The sequence below is a fragment of the Phyllobates terribilis genome, unplaced genomic scaffold, assembly GCF_046119375.1.
Source record: "Phyllobates terribilis strain yellow unplaced genomic scaffold, ASM4611937v1 Scaffold_4__5_contigs__length_816908805, whole genome shotgun sequence".
Classification (NCBI taxonomy): Eukaryota; Metazoa; Chordata; class Amphibia; order Anura; family Dendrobatidae; genus Phyllobates; species Phyllobates terribilis.
This window is the reverse complement of record NW_027362764.1, coordinates 747653512-747680780: the sequence shown is the minus strand read 5'-3', so window position 1 is coordinate 747680780 and position 27269 is coordinate 747653512. Positions and strand designations below refer to the sequence as shown.

At 47.0% G+C, this 27269-nt stretch overlaps 1 long non-coding RNA gene across 1 annotated transcript in view; it reads right to left on the bottom strand.

Moving 5' to 3' along the window:
* LOC141264515 (uncharacterized) overlaps positions 1-27269 on the bottom strand; it is a 114857-nt gene that overhangs the window by 38584 nt on the left and 49004 nt on the right. Inside the window, exon 2 of the long non-coding RNA XR_012319980.1 lies at positions 19859-19985. This is a non-coding gene — a long non-coding RNA (uncharacterized lncRNA). The remainder of the gene's footprint in view (positions 1-19858; positions 19986-27269) is intronic.

Genomic DNA, 27269 nt, shown 5'->3' with positions numbered 1-27269 from the left:
AGGAAAGAGGAGCCTCGTAAAGAAGAAGTTACAGGTCTGTGAGAGCCAGAAATCTTGCTTGTTTGTAATTGACTAAATAAATGTGAAAAAAATTTCTTTCCAAATCAGACAATATGATTTTCAGGATTTGTTTTCTCATTCTGTCTCTCATAGTTGAGGTCGACCTATGATGTCAATTACAGGCCGACCTCATCTGTTTAAGTGGAAGGACTTGCACAATTGGTGGCTGACTAAATACTTTTTTTCCCCACTGTATCTAAACTAAATAGAATACATAGACGATAGTAACATAGACAACACTAGAGCACAAAAATACAGTCAGACTCAGCCATGAAGTGGAGACTATGTAACGTTACAGAGCGGGGCCACCGAGTGCTGAGGAGTAGTGTTGAGCCACCCCCGTAGTGTTCGGGTTCGGTTCGGTTCGTCGAACACCTTAGAACACCGTCGAACACCGTTAAAACCAATGGCAGGCAAACAAAAACACATAGAAACACATAGAAAACACCTGCAAAGGTGTCCAAAAGCTGACAAACTGCTCAGAAGACACTCTCTTTAAAAAAGCCGCCGGCAAATTCAGCAGCGGCATACACCGGTACCCGACAATTTAGACAAGAAGGAATAGAGCATCACACATAGATTAGATAGATAGAAACATGTCAGTCACACATATAAGAAGCACAGTGACAGTGTTGGTTACTGCACTTGTCATTTAGTGTAAAGGATTTATTAAAAAAAATATTAGTGTTTTCATGCACCGTCTCTTTAAAAAAGCCGGCCGGCAATTCAGCATCTGTACCCGACAATTTAGAACAGAAAGAATAGAGCTTCACACATAGATTAGATAGATAGAAACATGTCAGTCACATATATATGAAGTACAGTGACAGTGCTGCTTACTGTACTTGTCATTTAGTGTAAAGGATTTATTTAAAAAAATAATAGTGTTTTCATGCACTGTCTCTTTAAAAAAGCCGGCCGGCAATTCAGCAGCGGTATCCGACAATTTAGAACAGAAAGATAGAGCATCACACATAGATTAGATAGATAGAAACATGTCAGTCACATATATATGAAGTACAGTGATAGTGTTGGTTACTGTACTTGTCATTTAGTGTAAAGGATTTATTAAAAAAAATATTAGTGTTTTCATGCACCGTCTCTTTAAAAAAGCCGGCCGGCAATTCAGCATCTGTACCCGACAATTTAGAACAGAAAGAATAGAGCTTCACACATAGATTAGATAGATAGAAACATGTCAGTCACATATATATGAAGTACAGTGACAGTGCTGCTTACTGTACTTGTCATTTAGTGTAAAGGATTTATTTAAAAAAATAATAGTGTTTTCATGCACTGTCTCTTTAAAAAAGCCGGCCGGCAATTCAGCAGCGGTATCCGACAATTTAGAACAGAAAGATAGAGCATCACACATAGATTAGATAGATAGAAACATGTCAGTCACATATATATGAAGTACAGTGACAGTGTTGGTTACTGTACTTGTCATTTAGTATTAAAATAAAGGATTTATTATTAAAAAAATTGGCGTGGGGTTCCCCTTAATTTTAGGCTCTAGCGGAGGTTAAGCAGACGGCTGGGGCAGATGTTTGAAGCCTGGGAAGGGGGTAATACCCACGGAGCTTCCCAGGCTACTAATATCAGCCCCCAGCTGAATACATAGCCTTTACTAGCTATTAAAATGGGGGACCCCCCAAAAAAAATGACGTGGGGTCCCCCCTAATTTAATAGCTAGCAAAGGCTAGGCAGACAGCTGGGGGCTGATCTTAATAGCCCAGGAAGGGAGCCATGAATATTGGCCCCCTCCCAGGCTAGAAACACCAGCCGTCAGCCGCCCCAGAAATGGCGCATTCATAGGATGCGCCAATTCTGGCACTTAGCCTCGCTCTTCCACGCTGCCCTGGTGCGGTGGCAGGGGGTAATAGGGTTGGGGTTGATGTCAGCTTATAATGCCAGCTGACATCAAGCCCAGGTTAGTAATGGAGAGGCGTCTATAAGACACCCCCATTACTAACCCCATAGTCAAAGTTAAAAAAAACACAAACACCCAGAATAAAGTCCTTTAATTGAAATAAAGACACAATCCTTTATTGTTCTAAATTAAACCATACTTACCATCACGCCCATTCCAGCTGAAGCCAACGATCTCCTGCAATAAAAGAAAAATAATAAAGCAACCTCATCCTTACCTTTCCATGGTTCCCACGACAGCTTCAGCTCTGCTACATCGAGATGACAGGCTGGACCGCAGCAGAACGCTGCCATCCAGCCTGTCATCCCGCAGACACTGAGAAGCGCAGGCTTGCTTGCGCTGCTCAGCGTCTCTCTGTGACGACATCCAGATGAGCCGAGTTCATGTCCAATGAACTCGGCTCACCTCATGCACGTCACTGACAGCGTGGGAAAATTCTCACGCTGAAGCGCTGATTGCAGGAGAATTTTCCCACGCTGTCAGTGACGTGCAGGAGGTGAGCTGAGTTCATTGGACATGAGCTCACCTCATGCACATCACTGACAGCGTGGGAGAATTCTCCTGCACTCAGCACTTCAGCGTGAGAATTTTCCCACGCTGTCAGTGACGTGCATGAGGTGAGCCGAGTTCATTGGACATGACCTCGGCTCATCTGGATGCCGTCACAGCGAGACAGTGAGGAGCGCAAGCATGCCTGCGCTTCTCAGTGTCTGCGGGATGACAGACTGGATGGCAGCGTTCTGCTGCGGTCCAGCCAGTCATCTCGATGTAGCAGAGCTGAAGCTGTCGTGGGAACCATGGAAAGGTAAGGATGAGGTTGGTTTATTATTTTTCTTTTTTTGCAGGAGATCGTTGGCTTCAGCTGGAATGGGCGTGATGGTAAGTATGGTTTAATTTAGAACAATAAAGAATTGTGTCTTTATTTCAATTAAAGGACTTTATTCTGGGTGTTGTGTTTTTTTTAAATACTTTACTAGAAATTCATGGCGGTCATGTCTAATACTGGCGTGACCCCATGAATTTTGGGCTTGGGGCCAGCTGATAATACCAAGCTGGCCTTAACCCCTTTATTACCCAGTGAGCCACCGCACCAGGGCCCTGGATGAGTTGGGTACAGCGCCAGAAGATGGCGCTTCTATGAACGCGCCATTTTCCGGGGTGGCTGCGGACTGCAATTTGTAGCGGGGGGGGGCCCAGAAAGCTTGGGCCTCCCTGCGCTGCAGATTCCAGCCCCCAGCTGCCTAGTTGTACCTGGCTGGACACAAAAATAGGGCGAAGCCCCACGTACTTTTTTTTTAATTATTTCATGAAATTCATGAAATAATTAAGAAAAAAAGGCCTTCCCTATATTGTTGTGTCCGGCCAGGTACAAATAGGCAGCTGGTGGTTGGGGGCAGCCCGTTCCTGCCTGCTGTACCTGGCTGGACACAAATATAGTGCGAAGCCCCACTTCAATTTTTTTTAATTATTTCATGAAATTCATGAAATAATTAAGAAAAAAAGGGCTTCCCTATATTGTTGTGTCCGGCCAGGTACAAATAGGCAGCTGATGGATGGGGGCAGCCCGTTCCTGCCTGCTGTACCTGGCTGGACACAAATATAGTGCGAAGCCCCACTTCAATTTTTTTAAATTATTTCAGGAAATTCATGAAATAATTTAAAAAAAATTGACGTGGGGCTTCGCACTATATTTGTGTCCAGCCAGGTACAGCAGGCAGGAACGGGCTGCCCCCAACCACCAGCTGCCTATTTGTACCTGGCCGGACACAACAATATAGGGAAGCCCTTTTTTTCTTAATTATTTCATGAAATAATTTAAAGAAAATTGACGTGGGGCTTCGCCCTGTTTTTGTGTCCAGCCAGGTACAACTAGGCAGCTGGGGGCTGGAATCCGCAGCGCAGGGAGGCCCAAGCTTTCTGGGCCACCCCCGCTGCAAATTGCAGTCCGCAGCCACCCCGGAAAATGGCGCGTTCATAGAAGCGCCATCTTCTGGCGCTGTACCCAACTCATCCAGGGCCCTGATGCGGTGGCTCACTGGGTAATAAAGGGGTTAGGGCCAGCTTGGCATTATCAGCTGGCCCTAAGCCCGAAATTCATGGGGTCACGCCAATATTAGACATGACCACCATGAATTTCTAGTAAAGTATTTAAAAAAAACACAACACCCAGAAAAAAGTCCTTTAATTGAAATAAACACACAATTCTTTATTGTTCTAAATTAAACCATACTTACCATCACGCCCATTCCAGCTGAAGCCAACGATCTCCTGAAATAAAAGAAAAATAATAAAGCAACATCATCCTTACCTTTCCATGGTTCCCATGACAGCTTCAGCTCTGCTACATCGAGATGACAGGCTGGACCGCAGCAGAACGCTGCCATCCAGCCTGTCATCCCGCAGACACTGAGAAGCGCAGGCTTGCTTGCGCTCCACAGTGTCTCTCTGTGAGGGCATCCAGATGAGCCGAGTTAATGTCCAATGAACTCGGCTCACCTCATGCACGTCACTGACAGCGTGGGAAAATTCTCCTGCACTCAGCGCTTCAGCGTGGGAGAATTCTCACACTGAAGCGCTGAGTGCAGGAGAATTCTCCCACGCTGTCAGTGACGTGCAGGAGGTGAGCTGAGTTCATTGGACATGAGCTCACCTTATGCACGTCACTGACAGCGTGGGAAAATTCTCCTGCACTCAGCGCTTCAGCGTGGGAGAATTCTCACGCTGAAGCGCTGAGTGCAGGAGAATTCTCCCACGCTGTCAGTGACGTGCAGGAGGTGAGCTGAGTTCATTGGACATGAGCTCACCTTATGCACGTCACTGACAGCGTGGGAGAATTCTCCTGCACTCACCGCTTCAGCGTGAGAATTTTCCCACGCTGTCAGTGACGTGCATGAGGTGAGCCGAGTTCATTGGACATGAACTCGGCTCATCTGGATGTCGTCACAGAGAGACGCTGAGCAGCGCAAGCAAGCCTGCGCTTCTCAGTGTCTGCGGGATGAGAGGCTGGATGGCAGCGTTCTGCTGCGGTCCAGCCTGTCATCTCGATGTAGCAGAGCTGAAGCTGTCGTGGGAACCATGGAAAGGTAAGGATGAGGTTGCTTTATTATTTTTCTTTTATTGCAGGAGATCGTTGGCTTCAGCTGGAATGGGCGTGACGGTAAGTATGGTTTAATTTAGAACAATAAAGGATTGTGTCTTTATTTCAATTAAAGGACTTTATTCTGGGTGTTTGTGTTTTTTTTAACTTTGACTATGGGGTTAGTAATGGGGGTGTCTTATAGACGCCTCTCCATTACTAACCTGGGCTTGATGTCAGCTGGCATTATAAGCTGACATCAACCCCAACCCTATTACCCCCTGCCACCGCACCAGGGCAGCGTGGAAGAGCGAGGCTAAGTGCCAGAATTGGCGCATCCTATGAATGCGCCATTTCTGGGGCGGCTGACGGCTGGTGTTTCTAGCCTGGGAGGGGGCCAATATTCATGGCTCCCTTCCTGGGCTATTAATATCAGCCCCCAGCTGTCTGCCTAGCCTTTGCTAGCTATTAAATTAGGGGGGACCCCACGTCATTTTTTTTGGGGGGGTCCCCCATTTTAATAGCTAGTAAAGGCTATGTATTCAGCTGGGGGCTGATATTAGTAGCCTGGGAAGCTCCGTGGGTATTACCCCCTTCCCAGGCTTCAAACATCTGCCCCAGCCGTCTGCTTAACCTCCGCTAGAGCCTAAAATTAAGGGGAACCCCACGCCAATTTTTTTAATAATAAATCCTTTATTTTAATACTAAATGACAAGTACAGTAACCAACACTATCACTGTACTTCATATATATGTGACTGACATGTTTCTATCTATCTAATCTATGTGTGAAGCTCTATTCTGTCTGTTATAAATTGTCGGGTACAGATGCTGAATTGCCGGCCGGCTTTTTTAAAGAGACGGTGCATGAAAACACTATTATTTTTTTTGATAAATCCTTTACGCTAAATGACAAGTACAGTAAGCAGCACTGTCACTGTACTTCATATATATGTGACTGACATGTTTCTATCTATCTAATCTATGTGTGATTCTCTATTCTTTCTATTCTAAATTGTCGGGTACCGCTGCTGAATTGCCGGCCGGCTTTTTTAAAGAGACAGTGCATGAAAACACTATTATTTTTTTTGATAAATCCTTTACGCTAAATGACAAGTACAGTAAGCAGCACTTTCACTGTACTTCGTATATATGTGGCTGACATGTTTATATCTATCTAATCTATGTGTGAAGCTCTATTCTTTCGGTTCTAAATTGTCGGGTACAGGTGTATGCCGCTGCTGAATTGCCGGCTTTTCATGTTTCACTGTTGGCACTGTTCCCATCGATTTGGGCAATCACTGTAATGCCACAACCACCATGGCTGTGGCATTACAGTGAGTGGCAGACAATCCCTGCATGATTGGTGCTCTAAATAGCGCCAGACATGCAGGACACGCTTTTGGTGCACGAACAGTTATCGAACATAACCTCGAACAGCCGAATTTTTTGCAAATCGTTCGGGTTCGTCGAACAACTCGAACACTGCCCAAAACAGCTCGAATTTGAGATTGGCGAACAGTTCTAGTCGAACACCGCTCATCTCTACTGAGGAGCAAAGGGCAGAAAAGTTACCAACGCTCTGCTAACCCCATAACTGCAGAGTCCAAACTTCCTCTGGGATTAACATCAGCACAAAAAATCAGAAAGCACAATGTCAAACATCAGATGGAGTGATGTAAAGCACGTCACCACTCGACTCTGGAGCAGTGAAAACATGTTTTGTGGAGTGACGGATCAGACTTCTCTATCTGGCCTTGATGGATGAGTCTGGTCTTTGGTTAATGCCAAGAGAACGTTGTAAAATTGTTCAACGAGGGACAGTGCTATGGAATTGCTTTTTATGGGTTGTCCTTGGCCAGTTAGTTTCAGTGAAGGGAAATCTTAATGTTTCAGCATAAGACATTGTGGTCTATTGTAGCTTCTTACTTTGTGGGAACTGTTTGGAAAAGGCCATTTTCTGTTCCACAGGACCGTGCCCAGTGCACAAGGTCCATAAAGGCATGGTTGGGGAATTTTGATGGGAAAAAACATGACCAGTCCACAGAGTTCGGACCTTAGCCCCATCCAACATCCCTGGGATGAAATAAAACAGAGATTGTGAGCTGGCCTCTCCTCCAACATTAATATCTGGGCCCATGTGATAAATATTGTTGTTATGTTTCCTATTGCGATTTTACCTTTATATAGAGATGAAACATAGCCTGGATAACATCATGCCATGGAACGTTATTAAGTTGGAGGGGTTAGAATGGCCTTATGGTGATGTGAGTGAATGCATTATGTTCATTATTTTGCTAAGATGTCGAAAATATATCTTCCATAAATATCGGATCAATGCATACCCTAATATGCATCACTGACCACTGGCTCCAGCCGGTCTGCAATCAGTGCTTTGATCAGAGGAAGCTCTAGCCTGGGAAGTGTACTTCTCCACCTCTGCATAAACAAATCTCAACCTTGGTGTCTTTTTCCCAGGGCAAATCTCCTGCTGTTACTACCTGTTCACTGCAGGATGCCCCTACTTCAATGGAGAAGGAAGATTTGTCTCTCTCTCTCTCTCAATGAGGGACAATGCTATGGAATTGTTTTTTAAGGGTTGACCTTGGTCAGTTAGTTTAAGTGAAGGGAAATCTTAATGTTTCAGCACAAGACATTGTGGTCTATTGTAGCTTCTTACCTTGTGAGAACTGTCTGGGAAGCATACTTCTCCACCTCTGCATAAATGAATCTCAGCCTTGGTGTATTTTTCCCAGAGCAAATCTCCTGCTGTAACTACCTGTTCATTGCAGGATGCCCCTACTTCAATGGAGGTGGAAGTTTTGTCTCTCTCTCTCTCTCACTTCCCCCATTATAATTAGTTTTTTTCTTCCCCAGCCACAATTAATCCCATATGTTCAATGTGAGGGTGATATGTTCCCTTCTGAAGATGTCTTTATGGATTTTAATTTTTCTCTTTGACCTTCATGAGTTACTTATGCATTGTTTTATTGATCTTCAACATTCTTTGGTCTGAGCAAGCACAAAAACTCATGGCTGTAAGATAGAATATTGATTTATAGGGGATCTTTGACAAAAGTTTACATGTTGAACTGGCACACAATGTAATAAGCACTGCAGAACAGAATACAATTTTGCCTTTTTCATATTTCGTCTGTTTATTGTGGTGACATTAGTAATTAAATTATTTGGCACCTAATGAGTTATTTTTTTTAAGTCAAAATAGGCAATGCCAGAGAGATTTCACTGGGGAGCATGTACTTCTTCTTTTTGACACCGACCAAACATAAGCAGGCAGCTAGACTATGGGGAAAGAGGAACATTCCCCTACGATAGCTTATGACGCACCCCTAGGCCTGTGTCGCGCAGCGTTGCGCACGCGGGAGCTTACCCGGAGCCGGATCTGTTGAGGGTTGTAGTCTCGTGGCGGTGACCCGGTCCGTGCCCAGGGAGTCAGACTAAGTGGCGCTGTATTAGCAGTAGATGTTGGACGACTACGCCACCCGTTGAATGCAGCTATGGAGCTGCCGCTGCAGGGCAGACCGCTGAGGCCGGTGGTAGGATTGTGCAGCGTGATAGTATCACCCCCAACGGGAGGGGTATGGCCTCAGGGCAGCCGACGTGGATGATGGGGGTAGTAGGAACCACTCAGAGACGATGCGGTGTAGTTCAGGGTCTTTACTGGTGATAAAGATAGACCCTCCCGGAGTACTGGCTAGCGATTGGGGCCTGGTCAGTCCTTGAGCAGATGGGATCTCCCCTGGCCAGGCGGAGTTGTAGGCCTCCCAAACTAACTGTACTCTTCTGGCTACCTTGCTAGAGGCGGGTATAAGTAGCCCACGTCCCTGAGTGTACCGTGTGGTGCTCACCCGTATGGCCGGTGACCCGGGGCCTTCTAGTAGCTTCCGCTCCACGACGGCGGTGCTGGTCCCATGCGTGTGACCGTGCCTTCGGGTTTCTTGGCCAGAGGACCTGGAATCCCCTGCCTGACGGATTCTGCTGCTGGGTAGGAGTTAGTCCCCACAGCCTCGGACTCCGGGTCCGGTAAGAAATCTTCTCAGTCAGGGCGAGCTCTGCAGCTGCCAGCCCCTGACTCCTTGTAACACTGCTCCCACAGAGCTCCTGTTGTTTCTTCCCATAGCTGCTTCTCTTCTCTGTCTCTACTTCTGGCATGGCCCAGGAGCTGGGCCCAGCCGGAGCCACAGCTCCCTGTCAGCCCTCCTGGCTGAACTCTCCCTCTGAACTCCCTAACCCTGCCTCAGCCCCAGGTTTATATAGGGGAAGTTCTTCCCCTCCCAGGACTGGGCAGGAGGTGTGGCATGCATAGGATTCCTGACCAAGAGACCTCCCACCTGCTCTCAGACATAACATTGCCGTTACTGTGGAAACCAGACCCCTGGGGTGCCACATTCCCCCCTAGTGAAATTTAGTACTCCGGGACTAAACATATTTTTAGAAAAACATAACAAGGTATAAACAATAATAATACAATAAGAAAAACACATAAAGATGGTCACGGCGCTTCCGCAACCGGGTGCAGTTTTTGAAGAAAAGCAAGGTGTCCATTTCACCAAAACAGGGAGACGTAACCAGGTAGGGGTCTGTCCTGCCCCGAGTCCTTAACAGTCTTTAGTCCATTCCTGGGTTACGCTCCAACCATGTACAAAGGATTCCCGGTAAATCCACCAAAGACTCCGATAAATTACTAGAAACACATAATTATTTACAGGATATGGCCGCTCTCAGTCCTCGGCCAGTGGGGATAAGGAATGGCTGCTCACAGTCCTCAGCCTGGTTTAAGATAGGGGCACATGGGGAACAATTCACTAATCCCAACGGGGACCATATTTTAATTAGCAGCAGTCCTTGTACCCTTACGGGTAACTATTTACAGCTCTTTATTCACGCTACTTCCCTTCAGTAGCTATGTCCTCTTTGTGCTCCCTCCTGAGGGTAGTCCTCAGACCCGTCCGGGTCCTCTTGGCTTTCCTCGTATTGGTAGTACTGCAGCTCCTCCTCAGTTAGCTGGGTTAGTATCTCTGCGACAGTCCTCCTCCCAGGTGGCCAGGACTTTACCTCCCTTTGGGCTGCCCCGGTTAATTGGGCCACCAGGATGCTCACTTTTTGCTCCTCTGTGAGGGGGTACACCTGGAAGAGGCTATCCAGCTTTTCTCTAAAGTCATGCAGGGTATGTGACTCCCCTGAGTACTGGGGTAGCCAGGCTGCCCCCGGGATATAGGGCATGGTGAAAGGCATATCCGCAACAGCGGTGGCGCTGGCGGGGGTTGAAGCGGTGAAGCTCTCCTCCGTATCCGGCATCCTTCTCCCCCCTAGTGGACCGTGGCCTACCTTGCGATGATCCTCTTCCGTAGGCCGCGGCTCCGCAGTGGATCGTCAGGGTTGAGGACCTTCCGTCGCGCTCCTGTGACGTCGGCGTCTGCTGGGCTCCTTCCAGGACCTTACACAACGTCCGGACGTGAGGTGGGGCTTCAGTTCTCGCGCGCTTTCGGAGTCCACGCCCCTCTTCTTCCCGCGCGGCGTCCTCAAGATGGCGTCCAATGGCGGGAAAACTCCACGTATGGCGGGAAGAAGGCTGAAGATGGCGCCGGATGGCGGGAAAACTCCACCGATGGCGGGAAGGAAGCGGAAGATGGCGCCGGATGGCGGGAATCTTCACCACAGGTAAGTTTGAACAGTCTTTTTCAGGCACGCAGTACCCGGTGGTTGCGGGCACGAAATCCTGCCGACTACGCCAAAAGTTGACGTACCCCTGGGCCTGTGTCGCGCAGCGTTGCGCATGCGGGAGCTTACCCGGAGCCGGATCTGTTGAGGGTTGTAGTCTCGTGGCGGTGACCTGGTCCGTGCCCAGGGAGTCAGACTAAGTGGTGCTGTATTAGCAGTAGATGTTGGACGACTACGCCACCCGTTGAATGCAGCTATGGAGCTGCCACTGCAGGGCAGACCGCTGAGGCCGGTGGTAGGATTGTGCAGCGTGATAGTATCACCCCCAACGGGAGGGGTATGGCCTCAGGGCAGCTGACGTGGATGATGGGGGTAGTAGGAACCACTCAGAGACGATGCGGTGTAGTTCAGGGTCTTTACTGGTGATAAAGATAGACCCTCCCGGAGTACTGGCTAGCGATTGGGGCCTGGTCAGTCCTTGAGCAGATGGGATCTCCCCTGGCCAGGCGGAGTTGTAGGCCTCCCAAACTAACTGTACTCTTCTGGCTACCTTGCTAGAGGCGGGTATAAGTAGCCCACGTCCCTGAGTGTACCGTGTGGTGCTCACCCGTATGGCCGGTGACTCGGGGCCTTCTAGTAGCTTCCGCTCCACGACGGCGGTGATGGTCCCATGCGTGTGACCGTGCCTTCGGGTTTCTTGGCCAGAGGACCTGGAATCCCCTGCCTGACGGATTCTGCTGCTGGGTAGGAGTTAGTCCCCACAGCCTCGGACTCCGGGTCCGGTAAGAAATCTTCTCAGTCAGGGCGAGCTCTGCAGCTGCCAGCCCCTGACTCCTTGTAACACTGCTCCCACAGAGCTCCTGTTGTTTCTTCCCATAGCTGCTTCTCTTCTCTGTCTCTACTTCTGGCATGGCCCAGGAGCTGGGCCCAGCCGGAGCCACAGCTCCCTGTCAGCCCTCCTGGCTGAACTCTCCCTCTGAACTCCCTAACCCTGCCTCAGCCCCAGGTTTATATAGGGGAAGTTCTTCCCCTCCCAGGACTGGGCAGGAGGTGTGGCATGCATAGGATTCCTGACCAAGAGACCTCCCACCTGCTCTCAGACATAACATTGCCGTTACTGTGGAAACCAGACCCCTGGGGTGCCACACTTACAACAGGCACAATGTGAGACATGCATTGGCAAACAGTCTACTCTCTTCACTGCAGAGTGATGACGTGCTGGAGCACAGCAGATCTGAGTGTGATTAACTAACAGCTTTCAGCTCTCTTCTCTGACAGTCAGTGTTGGGGGAGTGGAGTACTGCAGAAGTTGAGTCTCATTACAAACACTTCTAGTAGCTTTCCATTCAAATTCAAATGAGCTTGTAGTACTGCAAACTCTGCTGTGCTGTCCCTCCCCCCAACACTGACTGCTGGAGATAAAAGCTGTTAATCACACTCAGCTCTACTGTGCTCCAACACATATAATCATTCTGCTGTGCGGAAAGCAGGCTGTGTCATTATGTGTCACACTAGTCCTTTTCTAAGCTATAGTGGAGGCATGGTCTTTTTCTCCTTGTATGTGGATGCCTGATTATGATTGACAGAACTGGCAGCATTATGAGAGGAGAGCCACCTGGCAGCCCCAAACAACATATCCATGGGGCCAGGTGACTTCATCGTCCAAACCTGGTCTCCCCAAATGTATCCATGGGTTCTCTGGTGATCACTGGAGCAGATCTGTATCCTTCCAGTCAGGGCTGTGTACCCTTTGGCTGGAATCATACAGAATCCAAATCTGTGTCTCTCTGGATCAAGCCATGCTACCAAGCTGATGTCCTGATCTTTGATTCTCTTTGTCAAGTCTCTCTTTCAATTCTCTCTGCTACAGAGGCATATGTCCCTTAAATAGTTACAATTGTCCTTTTCAAGTACACATCCACAGGTCAAGAATTATGGAGGGTATTATTCAACAGGGCTCAGGTCTCATTGTTTATGCATTTAATAAAATTACATAGTTGGTATAGCAGGGGGCTCTGGTAAATAAATATCTAGCTGGCTTTAGTATAAATATGTATGTTATGCACACGCCCGGACTGACTGGCGTGTGCGTGTTTAGTGATCCCACTGGACCATGAACCAGAGAGTGCCTGGAGGGGCGTAACTAAGTATCTGCCCGATCCGACCAAGGTCGCACGACATCATACGACGCCAGTGCACCAGGGAGGAACCGAGCAGGGGGACCAGGTGCTACTCCAGGTCAGACCCCGGACACGGCTGTTGACCCAAACCCTGGAATACAGGAACAGGCAGGCTCCGCTGGCACACTGACTGGGGGCACAGGCAGGCACGACTGGTATGCAGGCAGGCGGGTATGCAGGCAGGGGGTACAGGCCAGCACGGCTAGAGCGCAGACAGGGAGGCACAGGCAGGTTGGAGCACAGACGGGATAAGGTCCAATACAGATTCGGACTCAGGAACAGAACCGCGGATGCGGTAGACAAACAGAGCAGAGCGAGGCCACCGGAGCGGTGAGCAAGAGCAGAGCGGGGCGAGACCCCCGGAGCGGTGAGCAAGAGCAAAGCGGGGCGAGACCACCGGAGCGGTGAGCAAAGGCAGAGCAGAGCGGAAACCGCAGGGGCGGTGAGCAAGGCAGAGCAGAGCGGAAACCGCAGGAGCGGTGGGCAAGGCAGAGCAGAGCGGAAACCGCAGGAGCAGTGAGCAAGGCAGAGCAGAGCGGAAACCGCAGGAGAGGTGAGCAAGGCAGAGCAGAGCGGAAACCGCAGGAGCGGTGAGCAAGGCAGAGCAGAGTGGAAACCGCAGGAGCGGTGAGCAAGGCAGAGCATAGCGGGAACCGCAGAAGCGGTGAGCAAGGCAGAGCAGAGCGGAAACCGCAGGAGCAGTGGGCAAGGCAGAGCAGAGCGGAAACCGGAGGAGCGGTGGACAAGGCTGAGCAGAGAGGAACCGCCGGAGCGGTGAGCAAGGCAAAGCAGAGCGGAAACCGCAGGAGCGGTGGACAAGGCTGAGCAAAGAGGAACCGCCGGAGCGGTGAGCAAGGCAAAGCAGAGCGGAAACCGCAGGAGCGGTGGACAAGGCTGAGCAGAGAGGAACCACCGGAGCAGTGAGCAAGGCAAAGCAGAGCGGAAACCGCAGGAGCGGTGAGCAAGGCAGAGCAGAGCGGAAACCGCAGGAGCGGTGGGCAAGGCTGAGCAGAGAGGAACCGTCGGAGTGGTGAGCAAGGCAAAGCAGAGCGGAAACCGCAGGAGCGGTGAGCAAGGCAGAGCAGAGCGAACAGGGCTCTGTTCACACGGAACAGACTGGAAGGGAAAGGCAGAACCAGATACACACAAAGTACTTGCAAAGAAGTAGCGAGAGGACTCCAAACTCACAAACGGGAGTACAGTGACAGCGAGTAGGAGTTAGGTGCAGGTTCAGACAATGCTGAAAAAGGGAAGGGACGGACACAAAGACAAAACAGGTAAAAGGCTAGGAGAGTGTTCAGACAGGAACTGAGTGTTCAGACAGGAACTGACACTACAGCGGAAAACAAGAGCAAGTCTGGGAATACGGCCCCCAGAAAGGCGGGACGGACAGGCTAAGAGCGTATTCAGACTGGCCTGGAAATACAGTCTCCAGGAAGGCGGACAGATAGGCAAGAAGACACAAAAACAGATCTACGTATGCGGCCCCTAGAAGGCGGGATGAACAGGCTAAGAGCGTGTTCAGACTGGCCTGGAAATACAGCCTCAGGAAGGCAGACAGACAACAGGCTAGGAGATAGTTCAGACAGGACCTGGCACATCAGGGGCAAGAAGCCCTCTGAAGGAACGAGATGCTCAGGCACTAGCTTCCAGGTGAAGCTGGTTTAAATACCCAGTGACAGACAGCAATAGGCTGAGGATGCATTAGGGGTGCGCCCACAGCAGCTATAAGAAGCAGGAAGTGATCGGGCGCCGCCCTTAAGCAGCCAGAACAGAGGCAAGCAGACAGCATGGAGGGAAGCCAGGCTAGCAGACTGGACAGGTGATCAAGTTTGCGATCTTGCATAGTGGGGGATGGAGCACTATGCAAGAACGCCACCAGGTATGTTACAATGTAAATAGCATATTAACAAACATTATTGTTTCCAGACTTCAAGAGAAATCAACATTCTGGTTTATACACATAATAGTATGTCCTTCTTGACCAGCCACAGAAAAACATATACATTCACAAGTCAACACAAACACAATAGTGTATTTCTCTTCGCTTAATAAAACTAGACGTCTGGCTGATTAAGATAAGAAGCTGTTTCATCACACCTATGAAGACCGGATCTTTGGTAGTACAATTTTACATATTATTACTGAGCAGTAAGAACTTGTGCAGCACACCCCTTTTCAGAGAAACTCAATTTTCAGCAAGTTTTATGGAAAAGATGGCTTCTGTTCCTACACTTGGACTGAAGATCTTTACTGTATATTCTGAACTTGTGGCCAAATTATTGGGTATGGTCTGCAGAGAGTCATATATATTGTAACTGTATTGGGAACTAAATTACCACTATAGATGCAGACCATGCTGCTTATCTTGGGCTCTTGGAGACTATCCCGACCTGGTTCGACCCACTCCTCTGCTACTGGTTGATGAGAACTTATGCAGCTGCTGCCACTAGCAAAACCTGGCACAATAATGGGAAGCCTATTTTGATCTTTACTTTGGCAGCCCCTTTGTACTGTGTATTCAAGTGTAATACATGGATTATAATGATCATTAACACCAGATTTTTATTGTGTTGGATCCTCCAACTATCTCATGCTTATGTCTCCCAACATTCTCCCAACATCAGTCATCAAATAAGGATCTGACCTATGGGATTCTCACCTACCCAATCCTTTGTGGTGATAACACTCCAGATGTGTCTGATGGTATCTTACCCGATTCCCATACTAAAATAATTATGAACAAGCCCAAGTATACACAATTATGAAGGTGTTGGGCATGATAGTTGTTGAGTGAATGTCTATGGACAGTTCAAAGCATGTCTAATGGAGATCATATGGCTTACGTAGGTAATAAGACTGGACGCCTGAAGAGAGAGAACCCCTTTAATGATCTGGGTGACATATTTAATGTGTAGGATATCGATATTGCTTTGGAATCAATCTATTGTGGTTGATGAGAAAACTTTCATTGTAGATTCCGGCTTTAGAATTACATTAGGAATATTTCAACTTTGAGAATCTGTTTTCCTTGTTGACCAGAAGAAGGGAAGGATATTCTCTAACCTCTCCCTCTGATAGCTGCAGCATTACATGCCAAACTCTCAGTTTATCAGTAGCACAGACTAATCCCTGCTATTCTCATCCCTATATATTTAGATTTACAGAGGTATGGGGCTCTTTGATGTCAGACGCTACTAATTCTTTGACTTTTGCCAGATGAATTGGGATCCAGATATTTGTCATTATGTGTTAATCTTTGCCCTAATTCCCCGGATCTGAAAGATAAATCCTTAAAAATATCAATGCGTAGGTAGCCTCTTCAGAGAGGAAGAGGATTTGATCTCTAGCACCACCTACTGGAAATAGAAATCCTAAAAGTCAATATCGACCCTTTAGCGAGCCTTGCCACATGACTTAGGAAAAAGCCAAACCAGAAATTCCATTTGCAGACACGTGTTTCGGGGTGTTTGACCCTCTTCAGTGCAAAGCAAGAGATCTGATTTGGCTTTATGATAGCTCTCTGACTCGGGGCCTAAGGATGATCATTCTTGACTTATACAAGACTGTAAATGTACTATAGGTTAGTGGATACTGAAACTACTATATCACCTTAGTGCATAACATTAGGGTAGATGAAATGTGGGTGTTAGGTTACCGGTTTCAATTATGGTGTGCACTAATTTTACTGTGATGTATTAAAGATATGGGTTATTTTTTACTTTTATTTGTCATTTTCTTATTATTTTATGTTAAGGAGAATTAAATCTGAATCAGTGTCCCTGCCAAGCAGAATAATATGGTGTTCAACAGCTAAAAAAAATACCCAAATAGAGTATTACTTACCTTCCTCGGGTATAGCACCAGCTTTCTGCACCAAAGAAAGAAAAGCCATTTATTTTTGTCTTTGACCTGTTTTGTGACTTATTAGTAAAAAAAAAGTTGTATTTTCCATTTACCTGGCGTACATAAAATCACACCAGGAAAGGGTAAATTATAGTACAAAAAATGTTGTAACTTTTTAAAAATTCACAATTGATGTTCCAGCTGTAAACATCCAAAAACCCCAAACCCAAAATGGCGCGCATAAGCCGTAACTTTTTTATTTTCCTACTGACAAAGCCATGTGAGGGCTTGTTTTTTGAGGGACTAGTTGTCTTTTTGAATGACACTATTCATTTTATTATATGGTTTACTGGAAAATGGGAACAAAATTCCAAGTGAAGCGAAATTGTGAAAACAACGTAATTCCTCAATTGCTTTCTGATCTTTTATTTTTGGTGTTCATTCTGCAGTAACATTTCTAACAATTATTTGACTGGTATCCTGCATTTTTCTACCTTACTTGCGCTATCTTTAATTTTCAGTTGCACACACAGACATGAGGGATTCCTGATCTCCTGTCTCTATATACCATATTTTTCGGACTGTAAGATGCACCGGACCATAAGATGCACCTTGGTTTTAGAGGAGGAAAATAAAAAAAAAATGTAAGCAAAAAATGTGATCATGATGCACTTTTAAGCGGGAGGGGGTCTTGTGCTGACACTGGTATAGGGGTAATGTACCCCAATTCTGACAATATCCCCCATCCTGGTATATATGCCCCCCCCTTCCTTTTATACGTGGTCCCCATCCCCATCCTGGTATGCCTGGCACCCCTCCATCCTGGTATGCATGGCACCCCTCATCCTTATCCTAGTATGCATGGTACCCTTCATCCCTGTCCTGGTATGCATGGCACCCCTCATCCCTGTCCTGGTATGCATGGCACAGCAATCCCCATCCTGGTATGCATGGCACAGCAATCCCCATTCTGGTATGCATGGCACAGCAATCCCCATCCTGGTATGCATGGCACCCCTCATCCCCATCCTGGTATGCATGGCACCCCTCATCCCCGTCCTGGTATGCATGGCACCCCTCATCCCCATCCTGGTATGCATGGCACCCCTCATCCCCGTCCTGGTATGCATGGCACCCCTCATCCCTGTCCTGGTATGCTTGGCACCACTCATCCCTGTACTGGTATGCATGGCACCCCTCATCCCTGTCCTGGTTTGCATGGCACCCCTCATCCCTGTCCTGGTTTGCATGGCACCCCTCATCCCTGTCCTGGTATGCATGGCACCCCTCATCCCTGTCCTGGTATGCATGGCACCCCTCATCCCTGTCCTGGTATGCATGGCACCCCTCATCCCTGTCCTGGTATGCATGGCACCCCTCATCCCTGTCCTGGTATGCATGGCACCCCTCATCCCTGTCCTGGTATGCATGGCACCCCTCATCCCTGTCCTGGTATGCATGGCACCCCTCATCCTTACCCTGGTATGTATGGCCCCCTCATCCTTATCCTAGTATACATGGTCCCCCTAATCCCCATCATGCTGCACATAAAAAAAAATAAACACTCCTACTCACCTTTCTTCTCTCCTCCAGCTCTGCGTCCTGTCTGCCCGCACTGATCTCTCCATGTGAGCCGTGCATGACGTCACTGCCATGCGCGACTCACATGGAGAGATCAGCTGCCGGAAGTCACTGCTCCCCACGCCGGGACTGTGTGCATGGGGAGCAGTGACTTCACTCTCCTTCATAGCCAGCACACAGCGGAGCCGCGTTGCGGCTCCTGCTGCTGCCGGCTATCTCGTGTGCCCATGGGCGTGGGGAGGGGTGAATATTCATGCCCTTTAACAGTGGGCACAGGTGATTCCGGCAGGGACAGTGTAGGCTGCAGCAGGCGGCTGCTACCTCCTGTGCCCCGCTCCTCCACCGCTACCGCTCCCCCCACACCCCACACAGTATATATATATACTCCCTCCCCCCCAACATTCGGACTATAAGACGCACCCCCCATTTTCCTCCAAAATTTTGGAGGAAAAAAGTGTGTCTTATAGTCCGAAAAATACGGTAGTTAATTTTCAGAAGTAGCAGCTGCAGAATGGAGGACATTACACAGCAGTACTGAGCAGTGAGGGAATTAATCTAGTACTGGGGTGAGATAAGACTCTTACTTAAAAATGTTTGTGTGTATGTGCCTCCATCTCTCTTTGCCTTTCCTCCTCCTCTCTTTGTAGACACCTATCTCTATGCAGTACATTTTCAGAAGCAGCAACAGCATATAGGACATTATGCAGTAGTACTGAGCAGGGAAGCAATAAATCTAGTAGTGGGGTGAGATAAAACTCTTACTTGAAAATGTTTGTGTGTATGTGCCTCCATCTCTTTCCTCTTTCCCCCCTTCCCTCTTCGTAGATTTCGTAGACACCTATCTCTATGTAGTACGTTTTCAGAAGCAGCAGCAGCAGCATGGAGGACATTATACAACAGTACTGAGCAGGGAAGCAATAAATGTAGTAGTGGGTTGAGATAAAACACTTACTTGAAAATGTGTGTGTATGTGCCTCCATCTCTCTCCTCTTTCACCCCTCCCCTCTTTGTAGACTTCGCAGACACCTATCTCTATGTAGCACATTTTCAGAAGCAGCAGCAGCAGCATGGAGGACATTATACAGCAATACTAAACAGAAGCAATTAATCTAGTAATTGGTTGAGATAAAACACTTACTAGAAAGATTCTGTGTGTGTATGTGCCTCCTTCTCTCTCTGCTCCTTTCCTCCTCCCCTCTTTGTAGACACCTATCTCTATGTAGTACATTTTCAGAAGCAGCAACAGCATGGAGGACATTATACACTAGTACTGAGCAGGGAAGCAATAAATCAAGTAGTGGGGTGAGAAAAAACACTTACTTGAAAATGTTTGCGTGGTATGTGCCTTCATCTCTGCGCCTTTCCTCCTCCTCTCTTCGTAGACACCGATCTCTATATAGTACATTTTCAAAAGCAGCAACAGCATGGAGGGCATTGTACAGTAGTACTGAGCAGGGAACAATTAATTTACTGTAGTACTGGGGAGAGATAAAACACTTACTGGAAAGATTGTGTGTGTAGGTGCCTCCCTCTCTCCCCTTCCCCTCTTCATGGAATTTAATAGGCAGCTGTAATCCGAGCTTTCAGAAAGCTGGAAGTCCTGTTGTTTTGCTCAAGATGGATTTTAGCTGTTTTTCAGAATGAATGATGAATTCAGGAGATAAAAGGGAAGGCAAATGTGGAGTTACATTAAGATAAGATATGTTAAAACTTTTTTTATATATTAATTTATGCAAAGTTTGCCTGTGAAGAAGGACAGGTGATTATATATCAGGATTTTAATATCTCCAATTATCCAAAACAGATGCAGCATATATGAAAACATATAGATTGTTTTATACAAAAAACCGCAGTCTGGTGCATGGCGCTCACGTGCAGGGATATGATTTTAGTTTCACAATTGCACAATTTTTCTTCATCAATCTCAGCCAACTAAACAAATCATAATGATTCATAGCAACAAATCAAAGTAAGTATATGAAGTCAGTAAATCCCACCCAGGCCTGAGACGCTTTTATTTCATTAATTCCAATTGTTGTAAACAGGAAATTAGAACTTGAGACAATTGAATCCAGGACGTTACTATTTCCAAGGATTTTGGGAGTCACATGATCTTTCTTTAAAGAGTCAAATTCTGCCGTCTGTGTTGGTTCATGCTTTTGAATTACCGGAGTACAGATAGAAGTAATGAATAGTCTTTGTGGGTTCAGAAAGGATGGGGGTGCTTTTTTCTCAAAAAGTACATTCATCTTAGCCCAAAAAGTTTCAATATAAATACCATTCTCCTCCCCGGCCTTTAACACACATGGCTGCAATGTCTGGAGACATCTGAGATCTGCTGCTTCCGTCAGACATATAATTTACAAAGACTAAAGCATAAATGCAGAATACAGAAATCATCGATTTCATCCATTTTTATGGTATTATTGCCATTATTAATTTTCTCATTTGTGAAGGTTTTTATCTATCCATGCCAAGATGTACTCCAAGATGACTGGTACTCTGTACTATCGTATTAGACTCCAGGCTGGACAGAACCAAAAGAACAAAGTCAAACCAACTTAGTTAAGCAATCAAAGAAGAACCAGGAGGCACTGGATGAGCACCTGGTGGGTGCACCAACAACTACTAGCAATGTTGAATTAATCAATTCATTAAAACAGCACCTGGTGCATCAATAACTGATAGTAAAGTTGAATTGATCAATTCATTGAAATGGCACCTGGTGCACCAACAACTATTAGTAATATTCAATTGATCACTTAATTGAATGAGCACCTGGTGCACCAACATCTGTTAGTTATGGTGAATTGATCAATCCATTGAAAGGGCACCTGGTGCACCAATAACTAATAGTAAAGTTGAATTGATCAATTAATTAAAACGGTACCTGGTGTACAAACAATTATTAGAAATGTTGAATTGATCAATCCATTGAAAGGTCACTTGGGGCACTAACAACTAATACTAAAGCTGAATTGATTAATTCATTGGAATGGCACCCGGTGCTCCAATAATTAATCGTGAAGTTGAACTGATCTACTCATTGAAATGGCATCTGGTCCACCAACACCTAGCGGTAATGTTGAATTATATCAATTCATTTAAAGGTCACCTTGTGCACCACCACCAACAACAACTACTACTAATGTTAAATTGATCAATCTATTGCCAGGTCACCTGGTGCACCAACAATCACTGCTAATTGTGAATTGATCAATTCATTCAAAATCCATTTAAAGATCACCTGGTGCATCAATAACTACTAGTAATTCTGAATTGATCAATTCATTGAAAGGGTACCCGGTGCACCAACAACCAAAAATATGGCTTAATTGATCAATTGACCTTGTGTCTTGATGCAGCTTGCTAACAAAGTCTTAGAATAGTTTTATTCATTTCCATTTAAACTTTCATCCCCTGATTATTTGCTGCCGTTGATTTGTCGGTTTGTGTTTCCTCAAGTGGGCTCATTATGAGCTTGCTTTTATAGTGGGCAGTCCTCTGTTTGGGATATGTATCTCATGACCAAATGTGGAGAATGGTTACATAGAGAACATCTGTTTTTCTTGAGGACCTGTCCTGTCCTGCATTACACAGACAACCCATTAATTTTCATGGGCAATGTGTCATTATTTTTGTTTCCTGCGGTGGAACTACAGAAAAATGAAACATTTACTGCAAGTTTTTCCACAGATTATGGCTAATTACTTGGGTTCCCAACAGTGGGACACTTTGTCATCAGCTTATTGACAATGACCATTTTTATAAGTAGGGATTATCCTTGAAGTCTTGGAAACAGCTCAGTACCTCAACCCTAACCAAAATCGTGCGAATGGGAGGAGGTCTATAGGTGAGATTCTGCCATCTGGTTGGTTATTTCTCTGGATGTTGTGTAAATCACATGGTTACATCCATCCATCTATCCATTATCATTCATCATCATTTACTCATTTAATCATCTACAATTTCCATAATTTATAAACTCAAGTTATGATCTACCATAAATAATGGTCATCATACGTATATCCAGAGTCAATGTATATATACTTTTGATAGGTCATGGGATCACCAATCTTGTATCATCCAGGTCATGGATCATCCATCCAACTATCCTATCAAATGGACTTGCTTCATTATTTGGTGTTTTTCCTCTATACACCCAGTCAATACCCTGCTGGAAGGAGGAAGACCACATCATGAACATGACTCTCATCTGAGCATTAGCACCACTCTTTCGTGTTTTGTTGGCCAATATAAAGATAAATGTTGACTGATTACTAGGCAGCATAATTTTTTGGGCCAACACAAAACTTTGAAATATTTGTTTGGCTCATCTCATTCCAAAAATAACATAAGGGTTCCTAATTAAATTGCTTATCTTTGGTTGGCAACTCATTGATTTCAATGACCACCATGCAATTCTTAATTTACTCTATGGAGGTGATGTAGGCAAACAGAATCCCGTGAATGACTTTCGAATACAGTGTTTAGTTCAACAGCTATGACATTTGCATCGACGTAGATTGCTCCAGTCATGTTGGGTTGCAGAGCTATTGGGTGTAGAAGTAGCAGTCTCCTCCAGGTCCTGTGACCCTTTGGCACAGAAGATGCCACCTGGCCCTTTTACAGAATTGTGAATGGGGGCCAGGAGCTTGAAGTAACACCTCTGACACCGATTCTCTAGCCAGATCAGCTCTAACTAATATCCATTACAGTAGGTAGCTGAGCGTGTGTTATATACAGGCCTCTCTATATAAACAGCTGAGTGTCTTATGAGGAACAGATTGTGATTTCTGGCAATGGCTCGGGTTTATGTGTGATGTCACTTCGACATTACAAAACCATCTCTAGAGTTTAAGGTTCCATCTATTGTTATCATCGTGTTACTGCTGGAAGACTCTGTGGATGAAAGTCAAAACCATTCTTGTTCCTGATGTTATTATTGTCCCTCACTTTTAGTTACATCAGCTGATAGCTTTCCAGGCAGGCTGTAATAACAGACTGATAAAAAACAGGGTTTGAATATTAAAGAGTAACTAAACTCTTTTTTTTATCTAATAATTGTTTTTTTTTTGCAAATTTATCAATCTTTGTAATGTCCTCCATTACTTTATTTTGTTTTCTATGCTGAAAGTTCTGTTTTAGCTACTTAGTTAATGGATTTAGAGTAGCTGTTTTGAACTGCAGGTCTAGTAAATATCCGTACTCCCGTGTGAGCTTCTTTGCTCCCCTCCCCAATGATCAGACGCTATTTACAAACTCTCGCCCTGTCTGAGCATGGAGGAGCGGAGGAGAGAAGCTCACACAGGAGAATAGATATTTGTTACATCTGCAGTTCAAAAGAGCTCCCTAAGTGCATGAAGAAGGCAAATAATACAGCCCTTTCAGCATGAAGCTTGGGAGAAAAGCAAGTAAGAATGGAGTACATTGCAAAGATTCATAACTTTGAAAAGACAGAGTAAAGGGGTTGTCAGGGACTTTAGCATTGATGGTTATCCTTAGGATAGGTAATCAATGTGCGATTGGACAATAAATCAAATATTAAATATGTTGTCTTACATAGTCCTGCCACTAAGCAACTTTGCTAGATTAGAAAACTTTGTGTCCAAAAAGTTCCTCCTCTGGCATTAACATCAGTACAAAAACTATGCCATTAGTTTCCATAGATAATTTGCTTCATCCAATCCTTACATCACCAAGCCCAATGGTAAGGGTCAGATGCAGTGGTGTAAAGCCACCATCACTGGACTTTGGAGCGGTGGAAACGTGTTCTGGATCGCACTTCTCTATCTGGTGTCTGATGAAGGAGTCTGGGTTTGGTGAATGCCAGGAGAACGTTACCCCCTAAATGCATTTCGCCCCTTGTACAATTTGGTGGAGGAGGGATAACACTTGTTTTCTTGGGATCTGCCTCGGCCCCTTAGTTCCAGTAAAGGAAAAACTTAATGCATCAGCGCAAGACATTGTGGACATTTGTAGCTTTCAACTTTATGAGAACAGTTTGGAGAAGGCCATTTTCTGTTCCCCGTGACTTTGCCCAGTGCACAAGCTCCATACAGACATGGTGGAGAGTTTGGATGGAAGAACTTAACCACCTGCATACAGCCCCAACCTAAACCCTATCCAACACCTTTGAGATGAACTAGAACAGAGATTGTGAGTCTGGTCCTCACAAATGTTCTTCTGGATGAAAGGGCAAACATTACCACAGACACCTCCAAAATCCTGTAGAAAACTTTCATAGAAAAGTGGAAGTTGTTACAGCTGCAAAGTGAGGAACCAATTGAGGTGCAGAATGCACACATATGTGGCACCCCTGAGGGTTCGACCGCCACAGGGATGCTGCACTTCTTTGATGGAGTGTAGTGTTCCTCCTCTGAGGTATGAACAGTGCGATGGTCAGGACCCCACCTCCACATCCAACACCACACTTCTCCCACCAGAGGGGGCTATAAGGCACTAGGTGCTGCCCCTACTGGAATTTGAGAGACTGGGGAACCAAGAGACAGGGGAACCAAATTAGTGGGTGAGGGTGGAGGATTCACATTTTAGTGACACTTTAAATTTCATATTTAATACACAGCCATTTTGGTTCTTGGTTCTTTAGACTGCTCTTTATTGTGACCTACCTCCCTGAGAGTGGATCCTGTGTGGGCCTGCAGAGGATGGAGGCACGACCCTCGTACCCCGGCCTTGGGACGAGGGGCAGGCTGCAGACGATGTATGTCTCAGCCCGGTCAGGGACCATGACCAAGAAGGCCCGGAGCTCAGGAGTGTAGCTCCACCGCAATTGGATCCCAGGGAGGACGAAAAAGGAGAGGTGTACGCCACCTGTCTTCGCCAATCTGATCTATTCAGAGGGATTCCGGCTGCAAGAGGGGTACCAGCCCCCGACACCTGACCTTGCTACTCTGTCCTGGTTAGGAAAGTCCGGTAGGCCCTGAGGATCCCACCGGGTAACGGAAAGAGCGGAGCTGCCACCCGTACCCTTGTTCTGAGTGAAGATCAGAGGGAGACCCGGCCTATCTACACACACACAGACAGGAAAGGACTCGGTCTGAAGTCTAGGAACACTCTGGTGAGGGGTCCTGATTTAACACTTGACTTACTCGGAGGTTGTCGGACCCCCGTTCCTGGTGACCACAGAACTCCGCGAGGAGCAGGGAGAAGCCTTGCAGCTGTACTCTTCACCGTGAGTAAAAACCCTGGAAGTTAACCCCTATGGCCTCCGGACTCTTTATTCTGCATTACACCATATTACGCAGCACCAGACCTCCTAGACTACTACCCCCTCCATTCCTGTCCCTCTGCCCTGAGGCCCTGCTCCGAATGTGGGGAGTAATAACAAAGACGGCTGCGATAACACCATGCCTCATCGGACTGCAGCAGCGCTGGTGGCCTTCACCAGGTGCCACAGGTGGCGTAGTCGAGATCAGCCACTCAACCCGGATAAGCCCATACCATCCTTTTTAATGTGACAGCCCTGGGCACGGAGCGGGTCCGGGCCACGGCTGCACCCCATCTACAACACAGGGCCCGGCTCCGAGTCCCCCATCTCCCAGGGTAGGGCTATGAGGCGTCACACATACACAGGTCTTATTTGGAGAAGAGATTTTTTTTAGACTTTCTTGCACCAGAGCTTGATTGAGAGAAAGGACGACTGTGTCATGAAAGAGCAAATGATCTATCAAAGTATTTAGAATGGGAGAACACATGGATGTCACCCAGGAAACTGATAAAGACCCTCTGCTAGTGTGGCGCCCCTGAGGGTTCGACCGCCACAGGGATGCTGCACTTCTCTAATGGAGTGTGGTGTTCCTCCTCTGAGGTAAGGACAGCGTGATATTTGGGACCCAACCTTTGCATCCAACACCACACTTCTCCACCAGAGGGAGCTAGTATGCACTAGGTGCGGCTCCCCTGGTTACAGGGAGACTGAGGAACCAAGAGTTAGGGGAACCAGTTAGTGGATGAGGGTGGAGGACTTACAAGTTTGTTACACTTTAGATTTCATATTTAATAGAAAGCCATCTTTGATCTTGGTCCTCTTGTCTAGCCTTTGCTAGGTCTTCGGCTGTTCTCTGTGCTGTCAAATACTGAGTGTAATGTGACCTCCCTCCCGGAGCGCAGATCCTGTGTGGGCCTGCACCTGGCCTTGGGACGAGAGGTGGGTTGTAGACACGGAATGTCTCAACCCGGCCAAGTACCAGGATCAAGAAGGCCCGGAGCTTAAGAGTGTGGCTCCACAGCAAATGGATCCCAGGCAGGATGCAGACGGAGCGGTGTACTCCACCTGTCCTCGCCAACCTGATATATTCAGAGGGACTCCGGCTGCGAGAGGGGTACCTGCCCCCGACACCCGACCTCGCTACTCTACGTCCTGGACGGGAAAGCCCGGTAGGCCTTGAGCATCCCACCGTATATCGGATGGAGCGGAGCTGCCACCCGTGCCCTTGTTCTGAGAGGAGTTCAAAGGGAGACCCGGCCTATTTGCGCACATACGGACAGGAAAGGAATCGGTCTGTAGTTCAGGAACACTCTGCTGTAGGGTCCCGACTGAATGCTGGACTTACTCGGAGGTTGTCGGACCCCCGTCTCTGGTGAGCGCAGGACTCCGCGGGGAGCTGGGAGTCGCCTTCCTTTGCCAGCTATGTGAGTAAAGCCTTGGAAGTTCACCCCTATGGCCTCCGGACTGTTATTTCTGCGCCACACCGCGGGACGTGGCATCCTTTCTCCACTACTACTACCCCCTCCATCCTGTCCCTCTGCCCTGAGGTCTTGCTCCGCCTGTGGGGAGTAGTAAGAACTCTGGCCGCCACAACACTATGCCTCAGAGGACTGCAGCGGCGCTGGTGGCCCTTCACCAGTCACCACAGGTGGCGTAGTCGTTAATTAGCCACTCAACCCGG